Genomic DNA, 6,331 nt, shown 5'->3' on the forward strand with positions numbered 1-6,331 from the left:
TATTGATTGGTTTAAATAACTGAATTACTTTGCGATAAATTAAAATGGTTTAAGATTGCTGACTTAACTTGCAATCGCTATAGACCAGATAAATGAAAAAAATGTAACTTACTTTGCGATCGCTAAAGTTCCGATTAATGGACCAAAACAAAATTCAAACTTATTTTGCGACCGCTATAGATCCAATAAATGAAAACATCAAATTGAAACTTACTTGTCACACTAATTTCCTCGTGAATTCATTCACTGTAAACATAAACAACAGGCGTTTTTTCTTGATGATTATCAGTATCTTCCATGGCCGAGAGTGTAAGATAGGTTCATTCCGAGCGTAGGGTTTTTTGCGGAAACGAGGTGCGTGAAAACAGTTTTATGGTGACATTTGAAGCGAGAAATAATTAATTAGCGTTCTAAATATTGCCACAAGACGAGATTTCCATGATGCTACAGACGACAGTCTTCAACGAGGGAGGTAATAACAATGTGGCGACCATTAAAAAGGAGTTCCGTACGGGTACTTTATCTTCGCCCGTGGGCAAGATAAGAATTTCCAGCATGGTTAAATTATTGGATCTACTTATCTGAGGTGGGAGAAAAATAGTTTAACAGACCATTAAAGCTGCACTCTCACAGATCGAACGTTTTGACTTTTTAAAAATAAAATTGTCTTGGAATAAGCAAATTTTTGCGTAAATATTTAAAACCAGTGATAAAAGACTAATGACAAAAGATCAGATCACTGATTTCGTATTCATATTAATATATAGTATTGCAGATATTTACGCAAAAGTTCGCTAATTCCAAGACAAAAAAAAATTAAAAAGTTGGAAAAACGGTAAATATGTGAGAGTGCAGCTTTAAGCTCTGGTTTTCAATTACCGTTTTAAGGCGGTGACTCCACTTTTGATAATATATTTTGATATCTTATGTAATTTGTGTGTCGTGTTTGGTTATCTGACGTGTTTCGTTGAGTGGCGCAAATCATTGTGTCTCTTAATCAGATCAGCGTTTTAGATTTGCAGTTGAGGTTTCTTTGTTTGGTTATTTGATATGTTTCGTTGAGTGTTTACTAGACCCTAATCTTTTAGTCTCTAAAAAATATCATGGTATTTGGCTGTTGGGCTTACCAGTCAAGTTTCTTTTGTATGGCTATATGTCGTAAGCCGTTGAGTATATGATAAACTGTAATACTTCATCATTGCACTATTATTAGGCCGCTGATTTTGGCAGTCTATTTTTCTTTGCAGACTAAAGAGAAACATATGGGAAACCGTAAATATTCGGATTGAACCTTTGGTGTACCGTATATTTTTTGGAAGAGAAGCACCACAACATCAGATACATGCTTCTCAAATCATGGCCTACGCAAGTCCTGGCCTTAACCTAAAAAAAAAAATATTTTAAGCAGCAACGGTCAGTTTTGAACAACAAATTTATTTAGTTTTTAGTCTATACATTCCAATCTCATTGACCATTTCATTGCAATCTAGCGGCTTAAAAAGTTGCCCTGACCGTAACCGCGCACATAATAATGTTTCACGCTTACTTCATACGCCATTTCAAAACAGTTTTAAATGACAGAAACTTCCTAACTCAGCAGCCATTTACCCACAAGACTTCCTTCTAAGAAAATTTAATCATTTTAGACGTTGTGTTGAATCACTAAATGGGCGTTTGACATCAAATGTCAAGTGTTTTAAAGGGACTGTGTCACAGATTGGCACCAACAAAAGTTTTTTTCTGTAACGAATCTCAGGACAATTATCAAATATAATGTGTTACGCTTTGATATCATAATTGTAAAAAAGTACCAAAATGTAAACAAAAAATTGTGTCGGAAACCGGGTTCGAACTCGCGTCGCCAAAACTGAATTCCAGCGTCTTACTCACTGAGCTACAAAGGCTTATTCTAATCGGGTGACATAATTAAGCTATAAACCTACCTCGGTATATCACGTGATAACACCGACTAGCCAATCACGCATAAGGAATGAATTCTACCTGGTAGACATACCCAGTAATCTTTTTAATGGAAAAATACGAAATAACTGCTAAACTTAGATAAATTGTAAACTAAGTGGTACTTCAGTTAGTAAGTTTCAATGCATTGTACACATCGATGACAAGTTTATGTCAGTTTTCGACAATTTCCTTTTTTCCGCTATTTTATCATACGTGAGACAGCCCCTTTAAGAGTTGTCAATTGGCGGAATAATTTTGTATATTGTAAAATAAATGTTAATGGAAGTTCTGTTTTGGAAGCGGAATGTATCGTGGTTCTGAAGAGAAAAATAGCGATATTCTGAGCGTATAATACATGTTTCTTTGACAAAGTGATTTTTCTAAGTGACCCTGTGCAATATTAAACCTAAATGTGTATCATAAAACGCCCAAAGGAACTCACTCATGGTTTGTATAATGCACTTTTTTAATTTCGAAATAAAGTGTGGCACATCATAAGGAGTGTTCAAACAAATCAAAAAGTTGGAACCCTTCAGCAAATGTTGATATTTGCTCAAATATTGTCTTTGAAAACCACAATGTTCATTAGCGTAAGTATCGCGATTGAACATTAATTACGGCTGTGGTGTTGCGTAATTGGTTGATTGACATTATCACGTGATGTTAGCAATGTATCCTTAAGAGGTCAACCTATCCAGTTAATTTATGAAAGTCCCGGTGGCCGTGTGGACTAGCCGGCTCTTTTCTCCTTTTTTCTTGACTTTACCGGCTTGGGTTCGAACCCCACTAAACCAAAATGCCTTTTTATGCTATAACTATATTTGTTTCTGCAATTTCGATATCATAGAGTAACATAATGATAAAATAAGTGTTTTCAGATGCATTACCGGGAAAACTAATTTTTGGTCCAAAGACATGATCGAGTCACTTAAACATCGTGTTATTGTTTGGGCGAATAAAGTAATAATTAGTTATATCCTACCTGAAGCTTGTTTTAGTACGAGTTTGTAACACGAGGGAATTTTAGCATTTTATAGGGCCTAGACGCCTGATGGTCCTGTCTACAAAAGTGTGCACATTCTCTTACCTTTCATGAACGATTCTATATTTTAAGCCAACACGTCGCGTCAAACTATACATAGAAAATGGTAAGTGCTCAAACCATACATGTAGTTCGTGCATTTTTGAAGTAAACTTAATCTTTATTTTTTCAGTAGGCTACCGAATACACCAGTCAATTGTAACCACGCCCCCTCCCCCCCCCCCACCAGGTCCAGGGGATAGCCAGGGAAATGAGCCGTGCTTTTACCTTTCAGTTGACCCCGCAGTGCGGGGAACGGGCCTTACCCAGGGTCCCTGGGGTGAGGAGGCATTTAGCGAGGATTTCCAAGCAGTTTGTCTCCGCATGGCGGGGTTTTTACCAAGGCTTGGATAAACAAGATACAATATATTTTGGGTGTTGAAAATAAAACACTCATTTTAATACAACTACAAGCAACCTTTTATCAGTGATGAAACGAAGTATCAATAATGAAAAATACCTGTTGAAAGCATAATTTTTGTTATTACATGTGAACATATAAACTATCCGTCACACAATTAGATTGAACCCAAATTTATTATACAAGACCGTCGGACAGATGACGACGGTAAATCGCAATTTCTCTGTACAATGTATGAAGTAAATATGTACTTATTCTGAAAATGATCTGGAAGCCTTGTCCCAAGACACAAGTACACTGCCCTATCATTTTGCTATGCACATATTCATACATGTGGCTTCATTGTAAAAGAAACCTAATAAATAGTTATGCGCATATTTTAAATATATTTAAAACTTCAAATTTCATTCAATTCAATTCAATTTGTAATTCAATAACTTTAATTTGACCTGACCCATTATTCCGTTTGTTGATGGAAAGCTTTCCATGGACGACCTTTCTGCTAAAAGAATCCACTTGAATATTGTCAAAGTTTTGCAGACTTGATTGAAATATCATTTAATCGATAACATATACTTTCTTTTTTATAACTATAACTTGAATATATCATGTATATTGCTAGGCTTCTTGTCATTTAAATGTTGTTCGTATATTTTAACAATAACATGGCTGCTGGCAGTTCCACTTTCAGAATACCTAGCTAGAGCCCCCCAAAATTTGTTTGGTTAGGGTTACATCCTTTTCGAAAATAGGTAGGGTAGGAAGGCTTTTTTTTATTAGGCTTTATATAAGAACGTTATTTTCGTCATTGGAGAATGGTGTTAAAGTAATCTTCTGTATAAAGCGATCAATGTTTTAAACTGCATATGAGATCACTAAAAAAAAGTCATAATATATATATATATATATATATATATATATATATATATATATATATATATATATATTTTTTTTTTTTTTTTTTTTTTTTTTCTTTTAGTTTTTCATTTTTCTTTTCACCAACTGACTATAAAAACGGTAGGGTCGGCGCCTATTTCGTAGGTAGGGTCGGATAACCCGAACCAAATGTATTCTTTTTTAGCCCTAGGAGAACTGTTTTTAGTTCATGTTTACATTTTTATCAGTCCTAGTACTACTTTGATTTTAAATCTGCTTACGGACATCCAATTAAATTGGAGATCGTCGTGAAGTGTGGAGCTGACCGAGGTGGGGTTTTTTCATGCGCAAAGCTATAGTTTCCTAGTCCAAAAACAGATTGAGATACCGGGTGCGATACCCGAGCTATTTGCAAAGAAACCTATTTGGTTCATGAAAGTGCTCGGTGAAAAGCCCCTATAGAAGGGATATATTTCTCCTGGGTTTATCCAAACCATTTCCCTGTAATGGAATTTTCTTAGTTTGAGTTTACGAATAAGAAGAAAAAAAAATTCCTTAGTTAAATGTAACGAACGCTAGTAGTCCACTTAACCTAAATGGCCGTCAACGAGCCTTTTGACATTTTTTTTGCTATGGCAGACTCGAGACATAAGAAATGTCAAAATAATAAAAAAAAGTATCCCTGATCGCTCATTATTGTAGCTATGAACGCTAGAAGGCGCTATAAGTCAGCACGAGGAAATGTAGTAAGTGTCAGTGAATTGGTCATTCAGCTTTGGACAGTCAAACTGGCAATACTTGGCTAAATTTATAATAAAGTTAGACATTTTTATGGACCTTGTGTGTACATGGATCATGTGCGATTGGCTATATGCAAAGGATATATAAGTTTAAAGTCTTCTTCAAAGCAAAATGTTGTCTTCCGACGTAGCATTTATGACGCAATTTATCACGTGGTATACACACACTGTTTATATGTGGCTACGACTAATACGCGTACGAATTCCTACAGTTTGTATTGGCTTACTAGCTCGGCAGAGAAGGCTTATTAAAGTTATAGTGTTAGCAGTAGTTAAAGCTGCACTCTCACAGACTTACCGTTTTTACAACTTTTTTTATTTTTTGTCTTGGAAAGAGCATTTTTTTACATAAATGTCTGCAAACCATTGATATATATTTGCTGACAAAAAATCAGATCGCAGATTTTCATATTTCCGCTCGAAAATTAATGTTTTATGGCTTAAACCGTTACTAACGGTTTAAAAAAACATGCATAAAACATCAATTTTTGAATTTAAATATAAAAATCTGCAATCTAGTGTATTGCCAGCAGTCTTATATGGCTGGTTTACATGAATTTTCGCATATTTTTTTCTTTCAAGACAAAAAATAAAGAAATTGTCTAAATTGTAAATCTGTGAGAGTGCAGCTTTAAAAAAGTACGTGAGCATAAATAAAGTTAAAACTATATGACAGTCACGTTCATATCATGTTCATTTGATGTTACATTGCAATGTTTTATATGAAAAACTCGTATTTGTCGATATATTGGAGATCAAAGACATCAACTTTCGAAATACCCGCCACAGTTTGTAGCTGTACGTAACCATGCATAATACATGCATGAAGCGCACGTATGTAAACAAGCGATAGCGTCTTTCATTCAATTACCGACACGATCAAAAGAAATGTTTCTACCAGTGAGGTAAGAGCGTTATTTTATTTTACAACTAACCGACTTTTAAAGCTGCACTCTCACAGATTTACCGTTTTGTCAATTTTCGAATGGAAATATGAAAATCTGCAAACTGATCTTTTGTCAGCAGTCTTATATCACTCGATTGAAGATATTTACGCAAAAAATGGCTCATTCCAAGACAAAAAATAAAAAAGTTGTCAAAACGGTAAATCTGTGAGAGTGCACCTTTAATTGAAGTTATCGAGGAACTTGCTTTTTAATGTTCATAATTTCTACTATTTACTACTATTAGTCAAAAAGGCTAATGAAGCGGGTGGGGTAAAATGAGGTTGATATTCAATAACGTTGATTA

This window comes from Mya arenaria, chromosome 13 (assembly GCF_026914265.1).
Source record: "Mya arenaria isolate MELC-2E11 chromosome 13, ASM2691426v1".
NCBI lineage: Eukaryota > Metazoa > Mollusca > Bivalvia > Myida > Myidae > Mya > Mya arenaria.